An 11,536-nucleotide genomic window follows, 5' to 3' on the forward strand; every position below is an offset into this window, starting at 1 on the left:
CATAGGAGGGGTCGACTAAGCAACAGAAACTTTTCAATTTTCACATTCCTAAATCTGAAATCTCTTCTTCCGATCCTCTCCCAGAACCAAATTCCCTCCCTCAATTAAAACACCCGGCCCAATAAACAAACCCCTCGAAGCCGTAAAAGCCATCGAAAACGCCCAGAATCGAGGAAGAGCTCGAAAGAGAAAACGCACCCCCAGAAATAAGAAGAGGGAGGGAATCGTAAGAGCGGCCAAGTATTTAATTGGAAGGAAGGAAGAAGTTTGGCGTAAATCAGCGGATCAACCCTTTCCACTATTATCCCTCTACTCCAAGAAATATTTATTCGACAACGGCCGATAAATCGACGGAGAGGAACATTTAACCTCGTATCGTTTAACCTCGCGCGTTTCCCTGTTTCAAATAAAAGCGATACTTCCGCCCGGTTTCGCGCGTTCGCCTGAAATGGATCTAAACGATCCATTCTCGCCGAGCAATTACTGTTGAACGAGGATGGATAATATTAACCGTGACAAATACAGGTCGATCCTTGCCAATTGGAGTTTTTTTAAGGGACAGAGATGAACATCCTTTTTTGATCGAATTGATCAATTGTCTCGTTGAAGAGAAAACGCGCTTTTGTGATTCTATTCCATCATGTTTGCCAGGAATTTTCTGTTTCTAAAGAGAGGTGGTTTCGCATTAATAAAGTTATCCATTCCATTTCTTTTTCTTATATTGTTCGAAAGTTGAAAAAGGTATGAATAAATAGCGAATAAAATCAAATTAGAGAAGGGGAGGGAAGAATTTCTCGACATCTCGAAGGAATTACTTGCAATATACGAATCAATTTTCTCAAGTTGAATCGAATACTTTTGGATCGGATGCTTGGTTACGATCCCGTTGGAAGGCGGGAAAGGAAGAGGGGAAGGGAGGAGCCGGCTGAAAAACTCGAAGGTCGGGTAACGGCGGATAAGCGAGACAAATCGTGGTCCGGCCACGAAGAGGAATTGGAAAGCGTGACGATTAAGGCCGTGGCTCGGCCGCGACATCGGTTTTCGGGCCGAGAATCGAGCAGAAGCGGGGCCTGAACACCCGTGAAGACCGTTGGAGACCGCGGCAAGGGACGACAAAGGGGCCGAGGTCGGTTTCGGGAAAAAAGAAATGGCCTCGGGGTAACTCGAGAATACGAGTGGACGGTGGAAAATTTTGGATTTTCTGCTGGAAATTTTTTTCAACGTTCGCCTCGTTTAAGAATTGTTTGCCTCGCTTGCCTGATTACAGGATTTGGGTAATTTCCATCGGGCATTTTCAACAGTTTTGAACGACGTTGGAGTTGGGATTAGGCTAGGTTAAGTTGAGCCAAAGGGTGGCTTTTGTTGCCTTGTAGGAACATATCAATGGTAGTATTATAGACTTTAAAAGTGTTCGGTGACTCGGTGAAACTGTTCATCAAAAAAAAACATTGGAATCGAATTCTCTGTAGAAATTCGTTCTGAAACTTTTCATTCGATTGGAATTCGATTCCTTCCTTTCTCTCGTATAATCCATCGAGTCTTTAAAAAAAAAAAAAAAATAATAAAAAAATGAAAGAACTTCAAAATTCCTTCTCAATCGAATTGGAGGGAGCGCATCTCGATGCAGCAGCCGTGATCGAAATATTCCCCTCCCTCTCTTCTTGGATTCGTTTCCGGCCGAGCGCCGCCGCCATTTTTCCGCCGGATCCAATCTAATTTCACTGGAAAACGCTTAACAGATTCCTTGTCGCCGACGTCTTAATGGAACGTCAGGTTTATTCGACGCGGCGGGAAAACCGGAAGTACGCGTTGGACCTCCCCGTCTCCTTAATGGGTCGCATGGACGGCGGCGGCGACCCTGTTTTATCGCGCTCGATTTTTCGCAAAAACGGGGAAGAAGAGACCGAGGCCGGAGGGGACGGGTAAAATGAAATCGATGGCGCGTTTCCGGTCCGCGTTTGCGGATCGATGCGTGTGAAAGGAAGCTTGGAAGAACGAAATGAGGGATGGATTAAAGAAGAATCGATTATTATCATCGTTTTCATGTTTTCGTTCGCAATTTATCGATCGACAAAACAAAAATTTTACTCTACATTACTTTATACGTCGCGAAGGAATATTTAGAAAGCTTTCGATTTTTACAAGAAAAAAAAAAAAAAGAAGAAAGAAAAGAAAAGAAAAGAAATAAGAATGCAACGGTGAAGAATCGTGGAACAAGAATATTAATGGAATGTTAAAATGTTTCTGTATTATTATTAGAAGAAACTTGTAGCTACCATTTCTTTCTCTTCTCGCGAAAGTGTAAACGATCGACGTGTAAATATTATGCGAAACAGGATACAAACGAAACATAAACATTTGGCGTTTATCGAGAAATATTTCGGAGATTCATTGTTGCCAAAATATCGTTTCGTTTCAGTCGCTCGTGAATTCTGGTGTTCTCATCTCTCATCTCTCTGTGGTTGGTTTCCCAATTCTTCGAATATTAATTTATCGGCCGTGGCGAGATAAGTTGGTGTGTAAATTCAACTCCTTATTATCTCTCACGGTGTAGACTAAAGGAATCCGCGAATCCCTGAGAGACGCGAAAATAAAGCTTAAGGAGTCCACGGTCCACGCGTAATTTAATTAAAAGTTCATTTACGAATTACACGTTAAGTCGGGACGTTAAATCATCCGTGCAGGTGTATCGTGTACGTGGCCATGTTCGCTCGTTGCTTCGAGCTGATTTATTTCAATATAACAAACGAGCGGCAAAGAATCTAAGTGGGATTAAAAAAAGAAGAAAAAGGTTGTTGAGTTATAGTCTGTTCAAAATCAATCGACTACTGAAAGCTATTAAGAAGTGAACCGAACGTTAACAATTCTTGTTCTACGATTCTTCTTGCATTCTTATTTCTTTTCTTTTTTTCTTTTTTTTTTTTTTTCTCTACTTGTAGAAATCGAAAGCTTTCTAAATATTTCTTCACGCGGGATGGGATGTATAAAGTAATAATTAGAGTAGAGTTTTTGCTTTGCATTGAAACCATTGATACGATTTGTCATTGTACAAAGAATAAGGAAGTAATAACAGTTTTTCTGTAATTGGATAATTGGAAAGGATATCGTTGTTTTTTTTCCCCCAATAAAATTCATCGTTAACGCCATCTATAAAATATTATTATTTAGGCATCGGGATTATATTTATAATCGCTATTAATATCCTCTACTATCACGTCGTTTTATTATAAATTATATTAAGTGAAATTAAATTCTCGATTAAGTATCGGTAAAAAAAAACTATGTTATAAAATAAATCAATCGTTTCTCGAAAATAGATACCCATCAATTAATATAGCATTATTGCGAAATAATATGATTAACATCATTGTGAATAATCATTGAAAGTTTATTATTGACAGATTGGAGTTTTATCATCGATACAAATTATTTAACGTCTAAAGAAGGGTGAACGATGACGAAACAATGGAATTCCAGTGGAACCGCGGATTAACTCGTATCGTGTTTCGAGGGTCTGTGTTACGTGTACTAAAAATCGAGGAAACCGGGGGAGGAAAGCATCCTAAGAGGCAAGTAAAAACGCGTGACGTCCCTGCGATCTACCTATGCCGCAGGGGACCACCCGCACGCAACCTGCGTCACTTTCTTCTCTTTTCGCCTCCCTCCCCCTTTTCCTCCATCTTCTCTCTCTCTCTCTCTCTCTCTCTCTCTCTCTTCTGCTCTCTTCGTCCTCTCTGCTCGTCTCTCTGTCCGCCCCTCTGCGAATATTCTTCTTCTTCTTCTTCTTCTTCTTCTTCATACCTCACTTCTCATCTCTAGTTCTTTTTTTTCTTTATCTCTGCCCTCGCACGCATCTCTCTCTCTTGGTGTCGGTTCGTCCCCTTTTGCGGATTTACGAGTCGACTAGACTTTACAAATGGACACACTGTTCCTTTCTGGGGCAACGTGTCGCACGTGGTTCCCTCCTTTCCTTCAAGAAAGGAGTCGTGTTTCGGTGTCGTGCGTCTCACAGCGCTCCAAGGAAACGAGATAATAGAAAATGATACATTGTATCGTTGAAAAGGATGTTGAGATATATTCGTGGAATCGAAATAAGGGAAAAAATATTATCGATATTTTAATTTGATAAATAACCAATTTTTCTATTCGTTTTGAGAGAGAGAGAGAGGCGCATCGATATAATATTACAAATTTATTACGTTTAATAAGAAATTGCGACGACTCGAAAACTTTATATTTGAGAAAGAAATTTTTTTTTTTTAACAAACTTTCCATCGAAAGTTTCGACTCTCCTTAAAAGTACTTATACATCATCATAAATAAATAAATAAATCGTTATCCCAAAATTATACCCGACAAATTATAACTTCCCCAGAAACAATTTAATTCTTTTAACTTTCCAATACAATTCTGGAACAAGATCGTCCAAAAAAAAAAAAAAATAATCGAACACCTGTCTTAACTACTTATCTTCTCGAGAACTACACGCGCGCTTTACATCAATCACGGTCGTTTGCGCAGATGATCGGAGAGAAAGAGAAAGAGAGAGAGTTTCACCTGCCGCCTCTCATTGCGACATTCGAAAACGAGATAAGTCAAATGGACGAGTGAACGAGAAGAGAAATATATATATATATATATATATAGAGTGGAAAAAAAATATATTTTCGATCACGATTTCGATCATGCGCCATCACCAGCCAGGGGTTATAATTCCGTGGACTTTCATTTCACGCCAGGACAACAAATGTCCCGTGGCACAGCTGTTTTTGACAAATCTAGCAATCGTATTTCATCCCCCGCCGGAACATGGACTGTCCCGTGTTCAACGTTTTCCAGCCGTTTTCCCGCGCTTCCGCGATTTCTTTCTTTTTTTTCTTTTTTCCTTTCCTTTTCTTTTTCCCCCCTCTTTTTCACTTGGTTTCGAACGCACACAAAGGAGGCGACAAAGGAGGAGGGAGATCGAGGCGATTCGTTTAACAAAGGAGAGAAGACGCGAAGTTATGGGAAGTGTTAATTTGAATATTTTTTTCCCCTTTAGATCGATATCTGTCACGATTTCCTTTTTCCATTTTGAGAGGGTTTACACGTCTTATTTTTCGAATCGTTATAATAAAGATCGGGAAACGCAAAGTATAATTTTTGATCGAGACAAATGATATAGCTTCTAAAAAAAAAAAGAAAGAAAAAATGTATCAAATATCATAGTCTACCACCTCTAATTAGCATAAAATTAAAATCTTTTTAATTCCATTTCTTATCAAACCTTCCAATTCGCGAGATCGCAATTTCGTATCGATCTCGTTCGCCTTCATTTTTCGATATATAAATTATACCAAGCCAACTAATTATGTAATTATACATACACGCGCATAACAAAAATCACGTTACAAGCTACACCATTATTAAAACCAACCGACCCTTAAATAGACAACTTAAGTTATACTTAAGTGCATCTGGTGATCCATCCCGGGTGGTCCCCATCCGTAGTTGATTCCGTCCTATATTATTCCCTCCTTTCGAAGAAAGAAACGTTCTCCATCTTATGCGGTTCTTTTGTCGAGATTTACTCCCGACCGTGGCGTTAATAAATTTCGATTACGTAGCCAACCCTCTCCTGGAAACAAAAAAACAAGAGGGTCGAGAGGAAGGAAGGGGTTGAAGACCTTCCTCCTCCTCCTCCTCCTCCTCCTCCTCCTCCTCCTCCTTCTTCTGCTCCTCTTCTCCTCTGCTCGGTGACCGGAATAATTAAGATCAAAAAGGAAGGAAAATATCTAAGCGCGTCACGTAACCTGGCGTTTTCAAAAGAAGGGGAAGAAATGTATTCACAGCGGGGGTGGTCCGAGCGTGGCGCAGGCAACAAGAGTCAAAAGACATTAGACCACAAAAGGTGGTGGAAACGGGGGGAGGGATGAGGCGGCCGCTTCCGCTCACAATTAGGAAGCCGGATTAGTGTAACGAGTTTTCCCTCCCGTTTAAGGGAGGGGACGGGTCGCCTCCAGACTTCTGAACGCCGTGTTAAGCGTTGCGCGTGGGACACGCGATCCTCGAAATCAAGGGAGACGCTTCTCCTCGCGCTCCATCTTTCGTGGTGGAGAACGAAAATTCTCTTCTTCGGTCGGTTCAAATTGCGCAGGGTGAGGCTATTTTTTTTTTTTTTGTGTTTCGTTTAATTGCCGCGAAAGGAGGAGGAAAGGAGGGGAAATATTCTTTTCTCGAGGTTGGATTGGATGGATTGGTTTGTTGGAGATAATTCTCGTAATTACATATCGGGGAGGAATTATACGTTCTTGTAGGTGTGATTATACTCGTGTTTTTCGTTCATTAATCATGTTATGTAAAGTATGAAGAGTGTGTATATCTGTACGGATAAATTTCTGGGTTATAATCGGGAAGATTTTGAGTAATCAATGTTAATCGCGATGAATTAAAATATGATAAAGTTATGGTTGCTGTTCCAACAGGAATTAAAGTATTTAGATGATTAGTTATATATCATGGAGCAAAATTAAGACTAAATATTTCTGTTTTATGATCATTTATTTTATTATTTACAATTGGTGGATTAATTGGAGGAATTATATTATCAAATTCTTCAATTGATATTATTCTTCATGATACATATTATGTTGGACATTTTCATTATGTTTTATCAATAGGAACAATTTTTGCAATTATTTCAAGATTTATTCATCGATATCCATTAATTACTGGATTATTAATAAATAATAAACGATTAAAAATTCAATTTATTATAATATTTATTGGAGTAAATTTAACATTTTTTAGGACTAATATCTATACTCCACTGTATATATCGAGATTATAAATTAAAAACTTTGGATACCTATTCCAATCGCTTACAATTGAAAATCCCTTCTCCCAAAAAATAGAAAAATTATATACATTACCTTCTCACGTTTCTTTTCATTATCATTCACCCTACATATTTCTATATTCAAAACTTGCTCCCCTACTTAAAACTTTGTCCCAACTCGCGAAACTAGGAAAAATTCCCAGACCGAAAAGCGTTCTCTTATCGAGAAGTTATCGAGGCGAAGGCGTAAAGAACAGGGTAAAGGAAGAAGGTCTCCGCGTAAACTCCCGCTTGACCTCCCCTGTGCGCCGGACGGCGTGTCCCCAATTTTTATCGGCACCCCCTCGAGCGCGGTTCTCGAAAGAAAGGGGGACAAAGAGGCTCGACGCCTCCTCGAATCTCGTAAGATTCTATACTTCGTCGCCGGTTAACTCACATTGTTTGCCGGGAAAGGACACGTAATGGGAAGAAGCGGCTGTGCTCACGGGACGGTTAATGTCAGTGTTTCGCCACGGATAATACGCACGGTGTACGTGGCAAAGTACAACGTTGGCATGTTTCCCTTTAACGAGTCGCATAGCGTTGAAATTGATCGGTTCATGGGACTTTCATTTTCGATATTGTACAAGCGGGCGTCGTCGTGTTGTTGTGGAAAACGTGTAGCAGATCCGTGGGCAGGTATATATAATGGTTGTTGACGTCGACGACGGGATTGTAAGTAAGGTTAACACGTTGGAAATACTCTTTTAGAGTATTTTTTTTTTTCTTTACGTGGAAATGAAAAAGACGAAAAAGAGTATTTTTATCGAGAAAGTTTGCCTCGTTAATATTTAATGTAATTACACAAGTTTCGAACGTAAGAAATGAATTTTCACTCTCATAAGAATTGAGGATATACCAAGCTACCATACTCGTGAGCAAAATGGTGGGCAAGATTAGTAATTGAAATAAATATATTTATATCGATAATTTATCGAAACGTAATAATAATCGTAAATAATTATAAGAAACCGAGATTATTTAAGCATTTCAATAAGTCAATCATTCAAAGTAAAACTTGGTTCCATATTTTTAATTTTTCAATTACTTTTACCTGCTTCTCAAAATAAAATCCCACTCAAAAATTTCTATCCGTCTAATCCACTTAACTCTGCTCCACTACTAACCAAGTATATCGTTATATACACACATATACGCAATGCTGAAAGATGCTGATGATCAGTCCAACAATTTTTCCTCTTCCTCTTCCTCTGCGGAGAGCGGCCGTAACAGCAATTTCCACTAACTTTTTCCTTCTCTCTCTCTCTCTCTTTCTCTCTCTCTCTCTCTCTCTCTCTCTCTCTTTCTCTCTCTCCACGGAGGAGACCAACCACGGCGATCCTGTTGGCCGTGGATAGCCGCCGTAGGAGATGAAAATGTGAGGAAGAAGGGAGGGAAAGAAGGGAGGCTATGGCCGGCCGGCACGCGCATCGACGCGTATCGACGACTCGGAAAAACCGCGGCAATCTAGCGGATTGCTCGTGGAATCGGTTTAAGAAGCGGGTGCAGAAGCGGCCCTCTCTGATTTCCTGGTGTTCTTGCGCGGCGACGTGCTGCTTTGGGTGCTGCTAAGATAAGCAAAGATAGGCAGGGATAAACGGCAGAGCAAGAAGTAAGTTTAGGCTGGTAATTGTAAAAAGAAAAAAAAAAAAAAAAAAGAAAAAGGAAAGGATCGTCGGTGGAGATCGAACGGTGGATCATTATCTTGGGGAAATGTGAAAAATTGCGTAGTTGCGGTTTTATGGGGCAATGGAATACTCGTGATCCTATATCGCCTATAACAAGATGGCGAAAGTTAATTGGGAGAGGAAAACGTGTATTTAAAAAAAAAGGAATGGTAATAATAATAATGTAAGCGTAAGATATTTCATTTAGAATTATTATATAGATTTTTCTTGCTGATCCAGGCTTGTTAAAAATTATTGACACGAGTCTTAATCCTTCGATTTAGAAAAAAAAAAAAAAAAAAAAAAAAAAGAAAAAGATTAGAACATATTCGAATATATCAAGCCCGTATAATTTCAACTACCTTACCAATGACCTTAAAGGTTGAAAGGAAGGAGGACCCCTCCTCTCATCTTCGTTTCTCCTTCGCCAAATGACCATCTCCATAAAAAAATACTATTACGGTTTCGAAATCGAAGCTGAGGAAGAGAGAAAGGAGAAAAAAGAAAAGGAAAAAGTGAGATTGGAAAAGGGAATAATCGAGGGTCAGGCCGTTAAAAATGGCCGCGCGCAAAGTGCAGAGAGCGTGCAATGGGTAAACGGGTGGAGGGATCGTGCAAATACGAGAGAGAAAAGGGGGGGAGGGCACGAGGGCTCGGTAAAAGGGGAGAGAGTCGTTAGGTGCCCGGGGCCAGGGCCGCCATATTTTATTACTTAAACGGCATGCCGGGTAGGTTGTTTGTTGGTTAAACAAGGAATTAATGCCGCGGTAATCTGTCATTATGGGATACTCGTGCAGGAGGACCAACCCTCGTAGTTGCATGCTCCTTCTCTCCTTCACCTCCTCTCCTTTCTCTCCTTCCTCTTCTCCCGCCAATTGATCCAGCTCTCTCGTTAACCCTCTCTGTTTTGCTCTGCTCCGCATAATTTCCAATTGGTTCCCTCGAAAAGGGGGGGGGGAGGAGAGAGGGAGAGAAATGAGGGGAAAAAATGAAAGAGAGGATCGAAGGAGAAAAGGCAGAGGAGAGACGAAGAATTATACGTCGATTATACTATACAAGTCGACCATCCATAGTCGAAAATGCCAACTGAATGAATAATAGAGAATCAATGTTCCGGATCCTAACCTCGAGTTTTCGCCTGGTATGGTAGTCGCAACCCTCGGCGTATCGCTTCCGCCAACTTTCCGATCGATCTCACCGCGGATGCTAACGGAAATTGCTGCCGCTTTTTAGCCGTGAATTTTGCTCGTTCGTCTGAATGAATTCGCAATTTCTCTTTTTCTTCTTTTTTTCTCTGCCCGGATGGATGCTGCGCGTTCGAAACTTTGCTCCCTACATTCGATCACGATTATTTGATATTTAAATAATTTCTCTTGACATTCGCGTGCCTCGCAATTATTTATCTGATTAAACCGCAGACGTGCAATTTTGTAACTTACTAATTATAAATTGTATCGTTTGGATAATACAAAAACTGTATCGAGTACAATAAACAAGAAAAGAATAAGACTACTAAGAAAAGTAGGGACAATCAATTTCGATTGTTTGATAAAAATTTTCCGAGCACAAAACAATACAACAAGTGAAAGAATACAACGCTGGTGTGCATCGTCGATAGGGAATTGAATAACGCGTGAAGAGACTCGTATATATATATATATATATATGGAATGGATAGCCGATTATTATCGCGATATAACAGCCGTGGAGAAGTCTGATAATTGGCGGGAGGAAGCGTAATCACGGCGTTAACACCGCTTTCGACAAATACCACCGTATCGTGGCTTTCGTATCGATCCTCTCGTAACAGCTCGTACGCGCGCAAATTTGCGATTCATTGATCGAGCGAGCCGATCGATTTTTTCGTCGCTCCTACCTTTCGATCCCTATAATTAGTACCAGTTGCCAGTTTACCAGCGTTATGGCGTTTGATCGACGTGCCTCTAAGCTCTCGCGATGATGCAAGAAAATTTTAAAGGAGGCTCTCGAAGCATTGAAAAAACAGTTTTAGAAGTTTGGCACCGCCGATCACGATGTTTAAGATTCCTTAAGTACGTACACATGTCGAGCCGGGTCTAAGTGGCGGCAGTGAGTGTGTTTACTTGTACACGAACGCAGGGGTGAGACGAATGTTGGGGGAAGAATGATGTGTGGTGAACGAGAGATTTAGAACGAGAGATTTAGACTGTTGAGGGGGAGGCTCTCTGGAGAGGTTTGTGAGAGAGAGAGAGAGAGAGATGGTTCTCTGTGGCGCAAAGTGCTTGAAAAGATTCGTCTTTACTTATCGTTACTTATCTCGTCGCCATTGATTTATTGCCACGGCTCCATTAATCCAGAAGAATTCGTGATATATTTAGAGATGGATTGGACAATACGGTGGAATTTTTATATTTGGAAAATAAACGAAACGATTCTACACAAAAATATATATATATATATTCTATTTTATTTTTAAAAAAAATTGTTTCATCAAATTTTATACGGAATTTATAACAGAGAAATATCTTCTTCTCATTTATATATTTGCAAATCACTCTGTGACCTCGTAAACTTTCCTTACGTGTTAAAATAAAACCGATCGATATTTCTCAAACGATTGCCGACTTTCCCTTTCATCAACAGTGACACACGACAAGCGTGTCATTGTCAAAACGTCGGACATTGTTGGAAATCGATTAAGACGCTCGTTAACGATTTTAGAAAACGCATTTTTTTTTCGAGAAACGTGGACAAGAAAAATCGGTGTCCATCGGTGTGGAACACGACGTTGGCCCGTCGGAAACGTCACCGAAAATAATCGAGGCTCTCTCTCTCTCTCTCTCTCTCTCTCTCGAGGGCGTTACCATCGGGAGGATCGGGATCGAGCGGCTAATTGCAGTGAACAAGCGTGCACACGGCTGCCCTCTAAATGCAGGAAATAATGCATTTCGTGAGCCAGTCAATCGGTCATCTTATTACCAACCGAGACGATGAGCGGGTATGACGAAGGTGGTCGGATCATCGGGACCAGACA

This window comes from Apis laboriosa, unplaced genomic scaffold (assembly GCF_014066325.1).
Source record: "Apis laboriosa isolate Shangri-la unplaced genomic scaffold, ASM1406632v1 scaffold14686_cov152, whole genome shotgun sequence".
Lineage (NCBI taxonomy): Eukaryota > Metazoa > Arthropoda > Insecta > Hymenoptera > Apidae > Apis > Apis laboriosa.